The sequence below is a fragment of the Ursus americanus genome, chromosome 7 (genome assembly GCF_024610735.1).
Source record: "Ursus americanus isolate L20-20 chromosome 7, mUrsAme1.1.p, whole genome shotgun sequence".
Lineage (NCBI taxonomy): Eukaryota > Metazoa > Chordata > Mammalia > Carnivora > Ursidae > Ursus > Ursus americanus.
Window position 1 is genome coordinate 28622080 of NC_142133.1, and position 21724 is coordinate 28643803.

At 40.8% G+C, this 21724-nt stretch overlaps 1 long non-coding RNA gene and 1 pseudogene across 3 annotated transcripts in view; one reads left to right on the forward strand and one right to left on the reverse strand.

Annotated features, from left to right (window-relative positions):
* Nucleotides 1-21724, reverse strand: part of LOC123785966 (uncharacterized) — a 163431-nt gene that overhangs the window by 106316 nt on the left and 35391 nt on the right. For all 3 annotated transcript variants that reach the window (XR_015725194.1, XR_006777833.2, XR_015725193.1), the window contains one exon: nt 13951-14022. This is a non-coding gene — a long non-coding RNA (uncharacterized LOC123785966). The remainder of the gene's footprint in view (nt 1-13950; nt 14023-21724) is intronic.
* LOC148109656 (elongation factor 1-alpha 1 pseudogene) lies at nt 18659-21434 on the forward strand (annotated as a pseudogene).

Genomic DNA, 21724 nt, shown 5'->3' on the forward strand with positions numbered 1-21724 from the left:
TTTTCTATAAAAATAGACTCTCTATACGTGAGGCAGTACAGAAAAATGAGTGTGCTGGCTTTGGCAGTCTGGTGTTGGCTGGGCCAGAATGAAGGATCCACCACTTCCCACTTGGGAAGTTACTTCTCTTTATTTCAGTTTTCCCCTCTGCAAAATAGGTCTATAACTTTACCACATGTTACTGGAGATTTTAAATGTCAGAAGGGACTTTTTGTGCATGGGAAAGAACCCAAAAAGCTGCTTGTTTTTTAATTGATTTTTAAATTTATTAGTGTTATAAATTTTAAGCCTAGCTGCTATTATGTAAACACAAATCTCAAATTCATTTATAAATCTATCAATTTTATGTTAAAAATGAAACACTTTCACTTGTTCTTTGGTTAATGCTCAGTGAACTTACTAATTGACATATTAAACTTTCCATTTAAACACTATTATAAATGTGATAGAATTTTCTTAAGCATTACATATTAAAGTAACAAAAGCATCCAAATCCAACAAATCAAACTGTCTTACCTATTTGCACTGTTTATAAATTTAATTTATTAAATTCCCCTAAAATATGTCAAATTCACACATTGCCGTAATCTGATTGTCTCAGGTACGTCACGCCCCTAACGAGGCAGATTTACACTCTAAATCATCTTGGCTCATTTTCTGCCCAGTCCAGAGCACTTACAGAGTATTCCTATGAGTCTTCCTGAGCACTGAAAGGACACTGGTTAGAAGAATGGGCTGCCAGCCAGACTGCTCTGCTACTAACTGGCTGTGTGACCTTGGTTAAGTCATGTAACTCTGTGCCTCTGCTTTATCACCTGAAAGTGGGGGTAGCAATAGAACACAACTCCCAGAGTTGTTGTCAGCTTTACCTGAGTGAGTGCATGCAAAGCACTTAAAACGGTGTCTGGCAGGTACTAAGTGCTCAACAAATGTTACGGTGTTAGGGTACATCTACCAGATTAAATTCTCTTAGGCATCTGTGCAGCATAAAAATCAAATCTATACATTAGGTCAAATTCACTTAAGCACTGAAATATTCACTACATCCCTAATTGGTCAAACCCTAAATATTTCAATTAAAAATCAATCTAATGTCAGATTTTTTCCCCAACCTGTGAGACTAAAATATTTCAAGTATCTTAAACACGGAGAATACGTACACTAGCAACACAGTGAATAAAAAGTTTGTTACTACGGGGGCACCTGGGTGGCTCAGTCGTTAAGTGTCTGCCTTTGGCTCAGGTCATGAGCCCAGGGTCCTGGGATCGAGACCCGCATAGGGCTCCCTACTCAGCAGGAGGCCTGCTTCTCCCACTCCCACTCCCCCTGCTTGTGCTCCCTCCCACTCCCCCTGCTTTTGTTCCCTCCCACTCCCCCTGCTTGTGCTCCCTCTAATAAATAAATAAAATCTTTAAAAAAAAAAAAAAACTTTGTTACTACATCTTGTAAATATAAGGTGGCATTAAAATGATGTATTTCTTCAGCATGTATATGTTATTTGGGGCTGCAGTCATTATCCAATGACATTATCCAAGGAAGAGGGCAGGAGATTTATTTTGGCACCGTTAATCTAATATGTTCAGGGTTCAGTCAAAGACATGAGATTGTGGTTATGGCTTGGGGGTTTTTGGTCAATGATTCCAGATGGGGGAAGGTTAGGTGGGAGAAGAAGGGGTGCACTTTCTAAGGGTTCTACCCGGTCTGCCAGTTAACAAGCTGTAACAAGCTTGTAATCGCTGGGAACTTGTAATAGCTTGTAATAGTTGGGAACTGCCTGCCATGTGGTAGGAATTCAAAGCATTTCAGATGGGATTTATTTTTACAACCTAGAGCATCATCTATCCCTTGCAAGTTTTACTTTTGCCTGATTTTTATGGTAACTACTTTCAACTTTTCCCTGCTTGATTTGAGAGGATGGAATTTTGCACTTTCCCACTCAAGAGTTCAGCTAATCTCTTTGCTTTTTGAAGTTAATTAAATTCTTCATCTCTTTTATATTTACTTTCTTATCTGTCAAATGAACAGATTAATACCATTATAACATCATAGAATTGTCATAAGCCTTAAATGAAATTTTGTGAATCACAACATTGGGTATATAGTAAGTGGTCAGTAAATGTTAACTATTATTAGGTGGCTATTTTTTCAACTTTTTTTCTTTAAACATTTTCACATTCTTTAAATATTTTATTAAAATGCAAAAGAACAGCGTCCTTCAATCAAAACTCAAACTTGTAGTATCTTATGGTAAAACACTGTGTTAATTTCCTATTGCTGCTACAACAAATTACCATAAACTCAGGGACTTAAAAAATCCCACAAATTTATTATCTTGTAGTTCTGGAGATCAGAAATCTAAAAAGTTCTCACTGAACTAAGATCAAGGTGTTGGCAGTGGGCCGAATTCCTTTCTGGAAGCTCTCAGGGAGAATCCATTTCCCTGCCTTTTCCAGCTTCTAAAGGCCACCTGTATTCCTTGGCTCGTGGTCTTTTCCTCCAGCAATAGTATCACCCTGACCTCTGCTTTTGTCGACATATTTCCTAACTCTGACTCCCCCTTTAAGGACCCTCGTAATTTCTCTGGGCTCACCTGGATGATCCAGGATAATCTCCCCATCTCAAGATCCTTAATTTAACCATACCTGCAAAGTCCCCTTGTCATGTAAGGTAACCTATTCACAGATTTCAGGAATTAGGACCTGGTTGTCTTTGGGCAGCCATTATTCTGACTGCCACAGATACTCTTCCTGAATTACTGATGATGAAACCAAAGCTGGCATTATGTATCAGCAAAAGGATGAAAAAAGATTATTTCACTGTCCCTTAAATAGATCTTGGCCAAATGCTAAGAGCATTTGAAGACAAACCCTTTGGCTATATGTTTCCTTAGAATTGGGCAAATTTTTAAATCTAAAGGGTTCTGAGTATCTTCCAGGTATTCCAGGCATTATATGCCATATAAATATTTATATACAATATCATCTCATCTCTCCAGAACATGGCAACATGTTCCTAAGCTGCTTGAACTTAGGAAGTGCATATGCATGTGCATGCACGTGCACACACACACGCGTGCGCACACACACACACTGTCCCAAGTAGCTAAAATAGCTGACAAAAAGTTGTACCTAGACTCCCGTGTTTCACTCACAGGAAAACCTTAGATTTACACTCAGATCCCACCACTTGACATATAGTTCTATTAAGCCTATCTTATTTCTAATCCTTGGCTGACTTGAAGTAGGATATTAGAAGGGCAAGAAAGAAAGCACTAGGCAGGTAAACTGACAGAACGAAGAAGACCTGAAGAAACATATCTCAGTCAATGATGTATCTTGTTTATATGACACAGTCAAATGAAATAAAATTATACTAAATCTGTGCATTCAAGTCAGGAAAGGATGGTGGGGAATAAGAGGTACTTTAAGTAGAACCTATTAGTTCTCAAACCTTTGGCCAATCACTACTTCTCTGAGTTTTTGCTTCTTCATATATATATTTTAAAAAAACCTCTTTGATGTCTAGACTCCTGTTTATGATAGAATTCTATTATTTCAGGTGACAACAATAGCTTGTCACCAAGGAGACAATCAGAAGTGCTATGTATTCTGGAATGCACTTGTTTTTTATTATATTTATTACAATGACAACTACTACTATGAATCTAGCATTTTACCAGCACTTAAACACCTCCGTTGTCTAGGACAATTAAGAGTAGGCAGGCAGGGCAATGTGCTTCAGTGGAGTCAAAGGCATCACTTTTTCACAGCCAGAACAATAACTAAGATTTGATGCTTTAAACTAACCAGCAGTTAATAAACATGTGCCAAGCACTGTGTTAGGTGCTAAGTCTTCATGAAAAATGAACTTTGTTTCATGGGACAGGTGGGGCGCAATAACTAAACCAAAATTTTAAAAATGTATAAACGTTTTGATCCAGAAATTCTTCCCACAAGCTGTCCAACAGAAAGTTACATGCAAGTGCTCAAAGGTATCCGTACAAAGATGCTTCCTTATGCATATTGTTTGTAACAGTAAAACACTGGAAATGACCTACATGCCCATCAATAGAATGAGAGAGACCTATATATACCAATATGAAAAGATGGCAAGATACAGTACTGGATGACAAAAGAAAGTTATAAGACAGTATGTCTTTCTTTTGTTGATGTAGAGATATAAGAATGTGCAAAAAAAAAAAAAAGATCTCAAGGATATATAACAAAGTATTTTTTTTTTACAACAAAGTATTAATAAGGGGAGGATTATGGAGATTTTTTCCTTTCTACATTTTTTTTACAATGTTCACTTAAAAATAATACACATCACACAGGAAAAACCACAAAGGTAAAACAAATAGAATACAAAATAAAAGGCAAGAAATTAAATAATAAGTTTTAGCAATGTTTTTATGAGAAAGTATTGAAACTTTATTTAAAACAACATGTTTTCCAAGAATTTGGATCAGATAAGGTGTTTAATCTGTGGTTTTCTGACCTAGTAGCTAGAAACTGAACTTTCCCTCAGTTTCCCCTTTCTTCGTTCTGGTTGGTTATAGCTTTCAATAAAGCTTTTCACCTGAGCTTGCTCTTTAAGAGCCCTGGATTCAGAACACAGGATAGTAGTGAGTGCACACATGCCAATTTGTTTACCACCAGTCTCTCAGAGGAAATCATGTGCATCTGTCTGTTTACTTTTCCTTGGAACCTAGAAGGTCACCTCTAAAAATAATCTTGCTCAGTGTCAGAGCTTCCGTGACACAGAGGTACATGCCTCACATGCTCTCCACAGTTAGTGCCCTATGCCAGGCGTATCCAGTTCCCAAAGGGCTGAGACCAGAGAAGGAAGAGAAAGCAGCTGCCAGCTGAGCTGTCCAGTTACTAATTTAATTTAGTAATGGGCACAAAGGAAGCCCTTCAAAAAATAATACACACCTTTTCTCATGGCTGTCACTCTACACTAGTGATGTTGAACATTTAAATGTTGGTTGGTTGTATTTCTTCTTCTGTGATATTCTGAAGGAAACATGAAGAGAATTTCTCAACCAGAGCCCATGCTATGGTTAGTTGACTTTGCAACGGGCACATCTGGGGTGCCTAACCAGCCTTTACTCTTCTGGTAAGGCCCTGAAGCTCTGCTGAATGAGCAGTCCTGAGAAATGATGCTCGTACCTAGGGAACATGCTCCATTTGCCCTGGCCTCCACCCCATTTCTCCCAGCTGGCACCTTTTCAATACCCCTGCTGGGCTGGGATTCCCCCCGCCCCATTGTGTGAGTGGGGAAAGTGAGAAATCAGTTAGAAGTCTGCTGTCCAAGTCAGGAATATTGAGAGGCCAAACTAAAGATATGGGCAGAAGACAAATAAATAGAAAGATGGTAACTGAAGAACTGGAATCTATGGAATTTTATAGCTGGTTGGATATAGGGTGCAAAGGAGTTCCACACGTTCTGGAAAATTCCTAGACTTGTGCTATTATGGAGGAGAAGTCCCATACTGGACTATGAACTCATCCTTTTCTGTCTCTTCAGGGACCTCAAGGGCAACAACTGTTTTGCCATCTATCTTCAATTGTTCACTTTCATTGATTCCTTTCCATTTAACCCTATTCAAGAATCTCTCACATTTATTTTTTTTTTTTTTTTAAAGATTTTATTTATTTATTTGACAGAGAGAGACAGCCAGCGAGAGAGGGAACACAGCAGGGGGAGTGGGAGAGGAAGAAGCAGGCTCATAGCGGAGGAGCCTGATGTGGGACTCGATCCCGGTACGCCAGGATCACGCCCTGAGCCGAAGGCAGACGCTTTAACGACTGCGCTACCCAGGCGCCCCAAGAATCTCTCACATTTAAAAAACAAAACAAACAAAAACAAAACTTTCCCCTGGAGAGGTGGTGGGAAGAGTGGGCTACTAACATCCTCATCTTAAATGTAGGGAGTCAAGTAATGCTGTGATTAATGGAATGAAAAATAGAGCTTATGTAGGTTTTGTGGCCAGTGGATGGTGACACAACCACTTTGGATGACAAAGAAGAGAGAGGTATAAGTGAACTAAATTCTCATTTAGTATGGTGGGAAGTTAGTAGATAATGTCTAAGGCTGATAAATCAAGAAACAGTCATTAGGAGGTTAAGTGGTGATAAGGAGGTTAACATAACACAGAAGCAGTTGAAAGTGGTTGCTTCTGGGCTGGCAGAGTGGCTCAAAGGATTGTTGCTTTTTCTTTTAACTATTTGCATGTATTTCTTTGATGAGGTTTTAAAAACTTTTTTTTTTTCAATATGGTAAAGAAAGAGGCCTTAAAAAAATCCTCCCTAAACTTACATCTCATGGCTTACCACCGTTTCTCCTCTTCCTTAAGATATATTCCTTTTTTTTCTTTTAACTAGGCACCACACTCAGTGTGGAGCCCAATATAGGGCTCAAATTCACCACCAGAAGATCAAGACCTGAGCTGAGATCAAGAGCCGAATGCTTAACCAACTGAGACACCCATGCACCCCAAGAGATATTCCTTAATATATAATAATAATAGTAGTAGCTTATACTTAACTGAATTATTGTTATGTGCCACACACTGTGCTAATTGCTTTCCTTTCATCATCTCATTTAATCTTTACAGTGAACTTACTGCAAAAAGATATTTTGAAGGAGTATTCTTTTCTTTTAGAGTTTTATTCATTTAAGTAATCTCCATCCAACGTGGAGCTCGAACTTGGGAGTTTCCTATGTTCACCATCTACATTTGCTTACCATCCAGTCTCCCCTCAACCCACTGCAGGCTGGCTTAGATTGCTCTCAAAAAGGGAACCCATAACCGCCCCACTGTTGAAACTAGTTATACTGTCAGCATCTCTACCTCTATTCCTATCCTCCCTTTGCTTCCACAAGACTATACTTTTTTTTTTTTCTTCTCCTGCTTCTCTAGCTTCTTCTCAGGCTCCTTGAAGGTCTTTCTTCTCCTACTCACCTCCTAAATGTTTGTATGTCTCAGTTCCTTCTTCAACCTGCTTTTCCTCTCATTTTATATCTCTTTGGAGTATTCATATACTCCTATTGCTTAAGTTACCATTGATGAAACTCAAACCTCTGTCTCTATCCCAACAGTTCCTTCTCCTGAGCTATAAACCCATAGACCACTGTCAGACATCCTGATCTGGGTGTACTACAGGCACCTCGCCTCCACATGTCTCAAATGAAATGCATCAACATTCCTTCATGCTTGCCTTTTCTTGTGTATCTCTCTCTCTTAATGACTCCACCATCCACATAGTTGCCCACTTCCAAATATGAATATTATCTTTGATTCCTTAGCTACCTTCCACATCTAATAACATTTAATCAACCACCAAGTGCCATGCAGTCTCCATTCTGGATTTCTTTCTACCCCTCCTTATCTAGGGGTCCATTACCTTAATTTGCGCTGTCATCATCTCTTACCTGGACTATGGCCATGGCCTGCTAATTGGTCCCCCTGCCCTCTCCTCTTTGGTTCCCTCTAGAGTCCATTCTCTCTCTCTTTTTTTAAAGATGTTATTTATTTATATGCCAGAGAGAGAGAGCACAAGCAGGGGGAGCAGCAGGCAGAGGGAGAGGCAGGCTCCCCACTGAGCAGGGAGCCCGATGCAGAACTTGATTCCAGGACCCTGGGATCATGACCTGAGGCGAAGGCAGACGTGCTTAACTGACTGAGCCATCCAGGCGCCCTAGAGTCCATTCTCTACCTTTCAGCCAAAGTGATTCTTTCTCATAGGCAAATCTGAAGCTGCTTTTCCTCTGCTAAAAGGATCTAACGGTTTCCTGTAACCTCAACCTAGATTCCAGCTGGCCTTGCTCACCTCTCTCTCACGCTACCTCTGGTCTGGCTCCTGCCACACGGAACTTCTTGTGGCCTCTCAACTCTCTCTCTCCCAGTTTCAGGGATTTGCTCTCACTACCCCCTCTGCTGAGATCATTCTTCCTACCCCGTTCTCTTCCTTTGTGATTCTTACTAGTCTTTCTTGATTCAGCAGAGATATTTTCTCTTTGGTAGAGGCTTTTTCTGACCCCAAAGCCTGAGTTAGGTTCCCCTCTGTGCATTCCCATTGGGCCCTATTATAGTACTACCACACCATTGAATTTACCTGTATCTTCTCTGTCTCTCTCACTAAACTGCAAACTGTTAGGGGGTAGATGGTATATTACCCATCCTGGCAGAGAGCATCAATTCATTGGTCCTACGGATTGGAAAGAATATGGAGCCTGGATTCAGACAGACCTAGATTTTGGTTTTCTTCTTCTGAGTCTTCCCCCCGCCCAGATGTAAAATGTAGATCACAGTTCCTTCCTCACAGAGTTATTATGCAGATTAAAGGCTGTGGCCATAGGAGCTTGGAGTCAGTGTGTATTCTCTTCCCCCACTGACCGCAAGCTGGGAACCTGGTTTGAGGGGAACAAGGATGAATTCAGAGGTGGGTCATGCGGGAGGAGGGGCCAGCGGGGAGCAGTAGGTTGGGCCTGAAGCTGAAGGGGAACCTGGAGGTATAGGTTTGGGAGCCATCAGTTTAGGAGAACTGAGCTTAGGGGTAAATGAGATTGTGCCCGGGATGGCTCAGGCCCAGGGAGCAGTGAAGAGATTTGCTTTTGCAGAAGGAGGAGGAGGAAGAGAAGGAGGAATAGTCTGTAGGATGTTAGAGGAGAACCAGATGAGGAGGGAGAAGCAACAGTGTCACACACTGCAGAGGTTGAGGAGAAAGTGCCCCTTAGTTTGGACTTAATGAGGTCACTGATGTCCTTGGAAAGAGTGTTGATGACTGCTTTGGGTGGTTAATCATTTGTTCTAGTTCAGAGTAGAAAGGTGGGGGGGGGGCATGTAGGACTTGGAGTTCCAGAGCAAAAGCCATCTGAACAGATAAGGGGGAGGGAAGAGCTGAAGATAACAGTAGCAGCAAACAGTGTTCATAAATTAACCACAGGGCTGAGCTGGGGTGCCTGCCAGTACCCAGATGCCCAGACCTTTCCCTACTTCTCACCGCCACCCTCACTAACTCCTGCCCTGCTTAAGAATACCAAGGAATAAACAGGCATGGGTGGCAGAGAGTGGTGGAAGCATATACAAAGCATATACAGAGAGTTAGTTTTTTAATGACTACCATTTATTCATTTCTGTGTGGCAGGCATTGTGCTAAACGTCTTGTGCACACTACCTCTCTTACTACTCACAACAACCCTTTAAAATACTGTCATCAATTTATTAATGAGAAAACGAAGGCTCAGAGAAGTTAATTAACCTGTTGGAAGTCAACCAGTAAGTGATGAGCTGAGATTAAAATTGGGTTTTTGACTCCAGAACCCTTGCTCTTTACTGACTTGAAGGACAGGGGATAGAGTGAGGAAAGGACCTGGAGAAGTCAGTTTGAGAGTCAAGGGAGAGGCATCTCAAGGCTTTTGGAAAGTTAAGGAATCTGTTTTGTGTACACAGCTTACTTCCCTGACTCTGTCTGGCTAAGTAGTGAATTAAGTTTACACTAAAGGCTAAAACCATCTAGACCTGCACAGTCCCATAACACTTTCTGCACTGATGGAATGTTCTCTGTCTGTGCTAATATGGTTGTCACTAGCCACACGTGGCTAATGAGCACTTGAAATGTGGCTACTGTGATTGAAAAACTAAATTTTAAATTTTATTTTAGTTTAAATTTAAAAACTGATATTTGATTCAGTTATTGGAAAATTTTAAGTATGTTTTGAACAACTTAGTCTATGAAACTACTCTTTCCATTTAAAATTTTGTGAAATCTAAACATAGTGAGCATCTGAATTGTTATCTGCTATACATGTAATACACACTAGACTTCAAAGATACATAAAAGAAACGAATGTAAAATAGCTTATTAATTTTTAATTGCCTACATGTTGAAGTGACAGTATTTTTGATATATTGGTTTAAATAAATTTTTAAAATTAATTTCACCTGTATTTAGAAAACAAATTTTAATGTGGTACTAGAAAAATGTGAATTAAATGTGTGGCAGGCATTATATTTCTGTTGGACAGCCTCGTTCCAGAGGCAGGGTCCTGGCACTAACAGAAGTTTCCATTAAGTGGTGGGTTGGAAGGCCTTTCCCTGCCTTTTATTACTCTAGCCCTCTCCATTCTTTCTTCCCCTCCACCCTTCTTATTCTTCTCACCCTTGAAGTAGGGAAAGTACTAAGTACTCAATTGTACCCTTACAGAGTGTTCAATTTTAAAAGACAGGAGAGGTCATGTGGATGTTTCTCATGAAGAAGTGACTCACTGTCATTGGATTTCAAGCCTTGGTGAGGAAGGTATTTGGCCTTTAGGAGTTTCTGTTAATAGGTACCAGTGGCATCCTTCGTGGACTTCCAGGATTGTCTCCATTTACATGTTCTGACCATATTAGTACTCATAGTTGTCAAAACTTGAACCCTTTTTATGGTTCCAAAATGTGTACATGTAAGAAATTATCAGTTCTGCTTATGTATATAGTTGACCCCTTATCTGGGAGAGATATGTTCCAAGACCCCCAGTGGATGCCTGAAACCACAGATAGTGTAGAACCCTATATACCACGTGTCTCTCTATGTATACATACCTATAATTAAGTTTAATTTATAAATTTGGCACAGTAAGAGATTGACAGTAATACCACAATAGAATAATTATAACTATATACTGTAATAAGTTACATAAGTGTGCATATGTGTCTTACTCTCAAAATACCTTATTGTAGGGGCGCCTGGGTGGCTCAGTTGTTAAGCATCTGCCTTCGGCTCAGGGCGTGATCCCGGCGTTCTGGGATCGAGCCCCACATCAGGCTCCTCCGCTGGGAGCCTGCTTCTCCCTCTCCCACTCCCCCTGCTTGTGTTCCCTCTCTTGCTGGCTGTCTCTCTCTCTGTTAAATAAATAAAAATCTTTAAAAAAAATACCTTATTGTACTGTATTCACCTTTTATTGTGATAACTGAGATGATAAGATGCCTATGTGATACGATGAAGTGAGGTGAATGACACAGGCTTGTGACACAGCATCAGGCTACTATTGACCTTCTGACGATTGTCAGAAGGAGGATCATCTGCTTGCATGGGTAACTGAGACCGTGGAAAACAAAACTGCAGATAAGGGGAGACTACTGTAATGCTACTCTCCCTATTCCTAAAAACATGCCTTTCTGAGGAGTTGAAGGGATCTGCAGCTGCAAACCTGTCTTGCTCAAGCCATAAATCAGAGCTGTCATCACTGGGTGGGAGACTAAAATGCTAAAGCTGGTACATCTCTAAAGTTGGCTCTCTGGAGCCCCTATTAAAAGGACATGTGGTAGAAGCCCTTATTTGTTTTTGATTTTAAAATGAAGTAGCCTCGATTTCTTTATATGTAAATTGGGGAAACCAAGAAAGGACATTTGGTTAGACTCATATTGTTGCTGAGAAGATTAAATGAATTCAGACATGTAAAGTGCTTAGACCACTCTCTGGAACATAATAAACCCTCAACTCCATCAATGCTAACTTTTAATATAAAATAGGTGTAGGATGCTCCTAAATGCCAGAACCTAAACGATCACATATCATGAACGTCTGATTCCAATTAGATTATTTATTGGAAACATACTAGACTATCTTACCCAATAGAAGGAAAAGGTTAAAACAATCAAACCTAGAAGAGCTGGATACAGGTGGACCTCAAACAACTGAATGCTGCAGGCACTCTCTTGTCTTTGTACTTCTGTGGGTGTTGACTTCATTCTCACTCACTGTAGATGGGCTTCTTCACATGGCCAGAAGCCAATAACTCCAGAGTCTACCTCCTACACCCTCCTTACTAGAGAGACTCTTTTCTCAGTTACAGTTAAAAAAAAAAAAAAGAAAAGAAAAAAAATTCAAGGGAAGGACTATGAGTGGCCACCTATCGTCAGTTAGGTATTCATCCTTAGACCAATCAACTTTGTTGGTGGGAGCCAGGACATAGAAGAGCATGGTTGCTCCTTTTGGAACCCCATAGTTGGGATTTGGGTAGAGAAGTTCCCATGTGGGTCACCTGAATTCTATACATATTTTTCCCCGTCCCCATAATGGAACCAGAGTTGATCCTCCATTTGCTGATCAGGGACAATGACCTGTGCCAAGATGGTGACTCTTCTTGTCTGCTGGCCCCTAGACGCAGGAATCCAAGGTGCCCAGGTAGCAGCCACAGCTTGTAGTTCACTGTGTCCAATGGCAAGAGTGCCTCTTATCAGGCCTTCCAACCCTGCAGATCCCTGGAATGGAGCCCCACGTCAGGCTCTCTGCTCAGCAGGGAGTCTACTTCTCCCTCTCCCTCTGCCGCACCCCCTGCTTGTGCTCTCTCACTCTCTTTCTCTCTCTCTCAAATAAATAAATAAAATCTTAAACAAAAATATAAATGAAAGGGTTTGAATCATCTCACCCGCCAGGGCATTCTCCACTGGGATGTCACTCCCAAGTCACGACCAGTGATATTTTTAGCAATTAGACAGCCACTTTTGTCTGAGACTATCCGTGCCCACATACTACTTGAATGGGTCCTCCTAGCCAGCAGGGAGGTGTGTGGTCCAGTCCCCAAACGGGCTTGTCATTTCAGACCACTTCCAGTATCACCTGTATTGATGGGTTCTCTGGCAGCAGACATCAAGGCAGAGTTAGAACTGCAAGAGGTTTATTGCTGGTAACATCTATTAAAGGAGTAGTCAGGGTAAATCTTTAGACCATGATGCAGGTCTGACACCTGGGAAAGGAGAAGGGAGAGAAAAGAGGACTAAGTGGGAAGAGCCTCAGACAGAGTAGGCAGAGGCTCTGAGAAAATCTTGGCCAGCTCATAGAGGGGGCCCATGTTGGGCAGAAATACCCAGGTACCAGTACCGACGCCATGCTTAGGCATTGACAGAGAGCTTCCTGGGAAGCAAGTGGACATGGTGTGTAGTAACTAGAAGGCAGAAGAGGGCTTCTGGGGTTTTGGTCATTATCTGTTTCTTAGTCTAGGTTTCATTGTACATGTGTCCATTTTATAAAATTTTATCAACCTTACTTTTATGAGCTTTTATGTACACATGCTATCTTTTTATTTTTAAAAAGTCACAGGTCTCTGCCTTTGGCCTCTAAGTAGTCCTTTTTATTTCTGAAGATTTTATTTATTTAAAAACACAGAAAGAGAGCGAGAAAGAGCATGCACATAAGCAGGGGGAGTGGTGGGCAGGGGGAGAAGGAGAAGCAGGCTCCCTGCTGAGACTCTTTTTTTTTTTTTTTTTAAAGATTTTATTTATTTATTTGACCGAGACAGCCAGCGATAGAGGGAACACAAGTAGGGGGAGTGGGAGAGGAAGAAGCAGGCTCCTAGAGGAGGATCCTGATGTGGGGCTTGATCCCAGAACGCTGGGATCACGCCCTGAGCCGAAGGCAGACACTTAATGACTGCGCCACCCAGGCGCCCCCCTGCTGAGACTCTTGACTGACTGAGCCACCTAGGTGCCTAAAGTGTTTTTAAATAAATAATCTATCACTCAAGGTTCACAGTAAGCATCTACAAAGAGCAGAACTTGTGCTAGGTCTTTATGGGGATTTTTTTTTTAAGGAGCTTAAGGGAGAGTCTTATTTTGAGAGTTTATCTTCTTCTTAGAGAATAAGACACACACAGAATTAGAGAATTAGTCAGTTTATAATCAACAGCCGGGTTACCTTTAGGGTAGGGAATTAAAGCTTATTTATCTGTGTACTCCCAGAATCTTTCATGTCACCAGGAGTATGATATTGGAGTTCATTTTATTAGTCAACCAAGGGAAAGAATGAATTAATGAATAATAAATAAATTAAAAAATGAATGCTGGATGAGTATAAGACATTTGAGACTAGGGAGTAGTATGGGATGGCTACAGAACTGGCAATATCATTTGTAATTATGTTTAAGTTACAATCTATAAGGTGATGAGTCCTGGATCCTTACCTCTTTCATGAGTTTCAGACAAACATTTACAGCAGCAAACTTGATGTTGACACATGGATGTTCCAAAGGCACCTGCAACAAAACACATTCCAAAAAAAATTTTTTTAAAGACTTATTTGAGAGAGAGAGAGAGAGAGAGAGAGAGAGAAGCATGAGCAGGGGGAGGGGCACAGGGAGAGGGAGAGAATTCTCAAGCAGACTCCCTGTTGAGTGCAGAGTCCAAAGTGGGACTCGATCTCATGACCCCGAGATCATGACCTGAGCCAAAATCAAGAGTCAGATGCTTAACCGATTGAGCCACCCAGGCATCCCCCAAATGCATTCAAAACTGAAGTCATTTTTCTACTAACCCTATTCTCTTTCTCCTGCTGCCACTCAGACCAGAATCTTAGAAGTCTTTCTAGATTTCATCCTCTCCCTCAGTCTTCACATTCAATTTGTTATGAAAATCTTGTTATTTCTATTTCTTCAACTGCTTTGGAATTTGATTTCTCCTCCCTCTGATTTCCTTCCTTCTGGCCACTCTTCCTTGTCATTGTCAAACTGATTTCTCTAAAATGTAAATTTAACCATGATTCTGTTTTCCTTTATACTGTCTCATAAAGCTCCTCACTGTTATAGTATAAAACCCATGTTCCTTGACTAGGCTGACTTGAAACATCTTCCACAATCTGGTCCTGTCTGCATCGCTTACCTCCCTACAAAGCTGGAAGCTCCTGGTGATTTGGAGACTTATTCTCCTCATCTTTTTCATTCCAGTGCCTCACAGTTTGGGAAACCTAATAAACTTTTCCTAAATGAATGAATGAGGAGATAAGACCTGAACTGGTCTTTGCAGATTGGGCTGCCTGGATAAAATATAGATAGAAAGACCTGGATCCTTCAAACAATTATTGGGCTACTAAGTTGAGCTAATTAGTAGAGATTCCTTGTCATTAATTTTTGTATCTCCATGACCTGCCAAGTACTTGACACATAGGAGGTATTCAATATATATTAGATTAATTAATAAATTAGTAAATGGTATTATGTATTCAGCCACAAAACAATATTTCTTTCAGGAAATGTAATGCTCAATTAATTACAGAGCAAATTATGTGAAGAAGAGATGAAAACTCCATTAAGTCTTTATGAAGAAGCGACAATGTTAGCCAGATATCAGAGCAAACAGACCAGGCCTCAAGCCAATTTAATTGAGCAAGTAAATTTCTTATTGACCAGAATATGGACATACTGTTAGAGAGGACACCTGTCTTCCTAAGGTCAGCAGCTCCAGCATTAGTTTATTAACTGTAACAAGATCTGGCTGCAGATGCTGCCAAAACAGGGATATCCCAAGGTGTTGTTACTGGATGCTAATTTTGGATAAATACCTACTAGAGGCTTTAAGTCTTTCAAAATGAAGACTGTATCCTCTAATAAGTCATAAATATTATTAAAGTTTCTATTTCCAGTGAACAGTTAAACTCATATTTTTTGTAGTTGGGATATGTAATGGACATGCTGGCATTTTAATACTTATATTGATGTTCAGAAGTCAAATATTTTACAAGGTCCTAGGAACTTATTTGCAAAGTAGTATGTTATGAAAAATGACCCTGGTGCAACACAGTCACTCCCTTTGGAGAACTCACAAGTAAATTTAGTTAGTTAAAGCTTCTGCCAGCATGACTGTAGCCCAGAGAATAACAGGATATCTTCAGTTGCCAGTTGCTCTTATCTGCTGCTTCTGATGCCTAATTTGGAGAAACTCCATTTTGCTGCAGGTTTAAGTCTCTGGGTTATCTGCTCCTGGACTTTTCGGCAACTGTTTGATTCTCTGGAGCTTTCAAGGAAACTCAGTGGTTCCTGACATGGAGCCTCTCACTCAAAATACAAAAGGGTAAGCTGGTTAAAGTATCAACAGTCAAGACCTTGTAAAACTTTTTTCTTTTTTTCTTGACAGAAAGAGTTTTAATCGACCTTATCAATTAGAGGATGAGATTAAACCTTAATAATAACCTTGACTAGTCTTCCCTCATTATGCTGGACTGTGGTGAAATGCTTTCTACTCTCATGTCACATGAAATGGATTTTCTGCTTTAACTGGCTAGAAACTGCAACAAATAAAGCTTACATTTTAAAATGAGATGGTTTTCTTTGACCCTCTGGGACCAAGAATGGATACATGACAAGGATGTAGGCCAACTTATTCATCCCAGTCACCAAGAGGCTTGGAGCTTTAGGGAAAGATTTCCCCAGAGATGAAAGGTTGTTATTTACAGTTCTCTAAAAAATTAATAAGGCAATTTGATTTTTAATACTTCTGCAGTCTCAGTATAGTGACTTTTTATAGCCCTGAGCTATGTATTTAAATGCACTTCGAAATGTCAAAGTGGGCCTCTACACATCACCCCTTCCTGCTGTTTCCAAAAATGGTTTCTTTCTTAATTATCTGCAGACTTACAACTTCGTTTGAAAACATTTGAAATGCTCCTGATCAGTTGTAAGCAAAGCTGATCACTTGCTGCCTTCTGAAAGTTAGGAGCAAATGCAGCCTGGCTGGAGTTTGTAACCTATGAATATTCATGGCAGGCAGGATTGCCGAGTGGTTAAGAGCACCAGCTCTGGAATTTGGTAATCTGTGTTTGAGTCCCCTGGTCTGTTACTCACTAGCTACAAGACTTGTGCAAGTCCCTTAAACTCTCATCAGGGAAAAGGGAACAATAATAGCACTTGCTGAGCATAACATATTGCCTGGCACAGGAGGAGCTGCTCGGTAAATCTTATTAGCAAAAAGAAAATAAGCATCAGCATCAGCAAAACACTATATCAATGAGACTTTGTGTTAGGTCCTGAGGATACAACAATGTGTAAGATACGGGTTGTATCCTTCCCAGGCTGACAGGAGAGAAGGGATATATACAAACATATGTTTATTAGACAGATAAGTCGAGGTGGCGCAGCTATGAGTGAGTGAAAGGAAGATCTGTCGAGGAAGAAAGACAGGTGCTTGGCCTTGGTGGAAGGGCAGGATCCGATATGCTGACTACAAGGCTGGGGGCATTCTCGAATCTGTCACAATTGCATAAATTACTCTTTTTGTCAACCTCATTGAGCATCTCAGGTACCTCAATGACTAAAAATTCATGGGGCAGGAAGGTAGGGGGACTTAAAAGGTTATTGGCCTTTTTTTTTTTTTTAATGTTTTTAGTTTGGTCATTTGAAAACAAAGCTTTGTTGCTGGTTTAAAAATACTTCTTTTCCTTAAGTAAATGAAATATTTACCACAACAAAATAAGAAATTATGTATGTGCCATATGTTGTTAGGTTTCTTTGAAGAAAACAAAAACAGATATGATCTTTGGCCCTGGGGTACAGTCAAAACTCTGAATCATCCAAGTTTATATATAGTTTAATAAATCATGCTTAAGGAAATGTATGTGGTCCAATTCAGTCCAGGGGAAATATGTGAGCTTGACTAGGGTGGTGGCAATGAAGAGGGGAAGAAGTGTATAGATTCAAGATCTTTATAGACAACCTATTTTAGACATAGCATATTGTAAGGAGAACAAGGTAGCAGATAATATTTTCCAAAAGATTCTTCTCTAGAGACAATAGAGGTATTTGGTACTCTATTGTAACCAGAAACTTTATGAAAAGATAGTAAAATAATATCCAAACACTGACATGTTAGGGAAAGAACTACTGGAATGTTCTCTTGGTACCCTACTCTTTCATTCTTGAATTCGTTAAAAACGTATTGTGTTTCCTACTATGTGCCATGCAGTATGTGTTAGGTAATGCATATGTGGTTGTGAACAAATTAGATATGTTTCCTTCTCTCATGGAGCTGGAAGAAGGCAGATGATAAGGGGTAGGCAAATAAATCACCATATAATTATATATTCATCCATTTATGCATCCAGGAACTAATTATTATTATTTTTTTATTTTTTTTAATGATTTTTTATTATATTATGTTAGTCACCATACAGTACATCCCCGGTTTCCGATGTAAGGCTCGATGATTCATTAGTTGTGTATAACACCCAGTGCACCATGTAATACGTGCCCTCCTTACTACCCATCACCAGTCTATCCCATTCCCCCACCCCCCTCCCCTCTGAAGTCCTCAGTTTGTTTCTCATAGTCCATAGTCTCAGGAACTAATTATTGAGCACATATTATGTGTTGGGGAACGTTTTGCATTCTCAGGATACAATGATGAGCAAAAGTAGACCATCCCTGTCCTCATGGAGCCTACATTCTGAGGAAGCCAGTTTACTCAAAGAGTCACACTAAAAAAGGTGAAGTTGTAACTACGTAAGAGCTATGAAGAAATATACAATAGGAAATATGACCTCACAAGGAGGTCAGAGGAAGCTTCCCTGAAGAAATGAAGAATGAATGGAGAACTGAAGGATAAGGAAGACTAAGCTGGCAAAAGGAAGGAGAGGAAAGCATTCGCAACAGAGGGAAGAGCATGTGACTAAGGCCATGGTCTGTCTTAGAGGCCGAGAGACTGTGAGTGTGGCTAGAAGAGGAAGAGTAATCCACAAAGGAAACAGAGAGGGCGCTCCTGGAGGTGAAGGAACAAACTCAGAGAGTATTGGTCGTGGAAGCCACGGGAAGACAGTGTTTCAAAGAGGAGAGCATGAACAAGAGTCAAATGCTGCTGAGAGGTTAAGAAATACGAGAACTGAAAATATCCCCTGGATTTCACAACATGCAGGTCATTGGTGAGCCCAGTGGAATGATGGGCCAGAAGCCAGAATGGAATGATTTGAGAGTGAGTAGAAGGTGAGGAAATGTAGGCAGCAAGAGTATAGATTAAGAATTGCATTTGGTCACATGTAATGGATCCTGATGACAGTTGCTTAACTAAATAGGGTTATTCTCGTCATATAATAAGAATGACGGAGGGAGACGGTTAAGACTGGTGCAGTGACTCCGTGATGTCACCAATGTCCTAGAGTCCTTCCTTATACTCTGTCATCCCCACTATGTGGCTTTTCCCCCATTGGGCATGCAAGATAGCTGCTAACTTTCAAGCCAGTGTCTCAGATAGGCAGAAGAAAGAAACATCAAGGGGAAAGGTCTGGTACCTATACCAGGAAAACAAACATTTCCTGTAAATCCTCAACTGACTTCAGCTTACTTATCATTGGCCAGAACTATGTCATATGGCTACTCCTAGCTATCAGGGCAGCTGGGAAATGTTGCTGTTTAGTTTGACTCATTGTCATTCCTAACAGAATCAGTTTCTATAGCAAACAGGGGAGATGGATATTGAGAAGGCACCCACAGTAGCTACATAGCGTGTACAAATCATATGTTGAAAAAGTGTGTCCACAAGGGAAGGAGATTATAAGATGATAGTTGGAGGGGGGATGTGGGATTGAGTGACCCTTTAAAAAAATTGGGGATGACTTGAATGTATTTAAAACTTGATAAGAAGGGTCTAATTAGAAGAGAGAAAGTTTGAACATAAAAGAACAGAAAAGGATAACTGACAGTGTAATGTTCCTCAGAGGGAGGGAATAAAATCTAAACAAAGAGAAGAGGGATTAACTTTAAAAACCAATAAGGATGGGCTCTGTGTTGTAACAACAGGAAGGAGGGAAGCAGGCTTATGTTTTATATTGAGAAAATGGGGCTTCTATTTCCTCTATTGTGTAGGAGGTAGGTTTGCTATTGCCAATGAGGGTAGAAGGGGGTGACCAGAGCTTTGAGAAGTTTGAGACATTGAAGGTTGAAATCACCATTGTGGGGCAAAACTGACTCAAACATAAAAGGCACAGCTTTTTTTGCAACGGGTTTGCTGCAAGAACACGGGTGTCATGAAAACCACCGCTCAACCTAAACCAAAGTGGGAAAAGAAAAGACTCACATCAACATCATCGTCATCACTGGACATGTAGATTCGGGCAAGTCTACCACTACTGGTCATCTGATCTACAAATGTGTTGGAATTGACAAAAGAACTATCGAAAAATTTGAGAAGGAGGCTGCTGAGATGAGAAAGGGCTCCTTCAAGTATGCCTGGGTCTTGGAAAAACTGAAAGCTGAATGTGAATGTGGTATCACCATTGAGATCTCCCTGTGAAAATTCTCGAGACCAGCAAGTATTATGTGACCATCATTGATGCCCCAGGACACAGAGACTTTATTAACAACATGATTACAGGCACATCTTAGGCTGTGCTGTCCTGATTGTTGCTGCTGGTGTTGGTGAATTTGAAGCAGGTATCTCCAACAGTAGGCAGACTTGTGAGCATGCCTGTCTGGCTTACACACTGGGTGTAAAACAACCAATTGTTGGTATTAACAAAATGGATTCCACTGAGCCACCCTATAGCCAGAAGAGATACGAGGAAATCATTAAGTCAGCACCTACATTAATAAAATTGGCTACAACCCTGACACTGTTGCATTTGTGCCAATTCCTGGTTGGAATCGTGAAAACATGCTGGAGCCAAGTGCTGTTATAACATGCCTTGGTTCAAGGGATGGAAAGTCACCCGTAAAGATGGGAATGCCAGTGGAACCACACTGCTTGAAACTCTAGATTGCATTCTGCCACCAACTCGTCCAACTGATAAGCCCTTGCATCTGCCTCTCCAGGACGTCTACAAAATTGGTGGTATTGATACTGTCCCTGTGGGCTGAGTGGAGACTGGTGTTCCAAAAACCTGGCATGGTGGTCACCTTTGCTCCAGTCAATGTTACAACTGAAGTAAAGTCTGTTGAAATGCACCATGAAGCTTTGAGTGAAGTTCTTCCTGGGGACAATGTGTGGGCTTCAATGTCAAGAATGTATCTGTCAAATGTCGTGGCAATGTGGCTGATGACAGCAAAAATGACCCACCCATGGAAGCAGCTGGCTTAATGGCTCAGGTGATTATCCTGAACCATCCAGGCTAAATCAGTGCTGGATATGCATCTGTGCTGGATTGTCACACAGCTCACGTTGTTGCAAGTTTGCTGAGCTGAAGGGGAAGATTGTCGTTCCAGAAAAAAGCTGGAAGATGGTCCCAAGTTCTTGAAATCTGGTGATGCTGCCATTGTTGATATGGTTCCTGGCAAGCCTATGTGTGTTGAGAGCTTCTCTGACTATCCTCCTCTGGGCCGTTTTGCTGTTCGTGACATGAGACAGACGCTTGCTGTGGGTGTCATCAAAGCAGCGGAGAAGAAGGCAGCTGGAGCTGGCAAGGTCACCAAGTCTGTCCAGAAAGCTCAGAAGGCTAAATGAATATTATCCCCAATACCTGCCACCCCAGTCTTAATCAGTAGTGGAAGAACAGTCTCAGAACTGTTTGTGTCAATTGGCCATTTAAGTTTAATAGTAAAAGACTGGTTAATGATAACAATGCATTGTAAAACCTTCAGAAGGAAAGGAGAATGTGGACCATTTTGTGTGTGTGTGTGCGTGTGTGTGTGGCAGTTTTAAGTTATTAGTTTTTAAAATCAGTACTTTTTAATGGAAACAACTTGATCAAAAATCTGTCACAGAATTTTGAGACCCTGGGAAGCCTGGGTGGCTCAGTGGGTTAAGTATCTGCCTTTGGCTCAGGTCATGATCCCAGGGTCCTGGAATCGAGTCCCACATTGGGTTCCTTGCTCAGCGGGGAGCCTGCTTCTCCCTCTGCCTGCCACTTCCCCTGCTGCGCTCTCTCTCTCTAAAATAGATAAATAAAATCTTAAAAAAGATTTTTAAGACCCATTAAAACAAAAGTTTCCTGAAGAAAAAAATACATATAAAGGGCACAAATAAACTGCTACCAAGGAACGC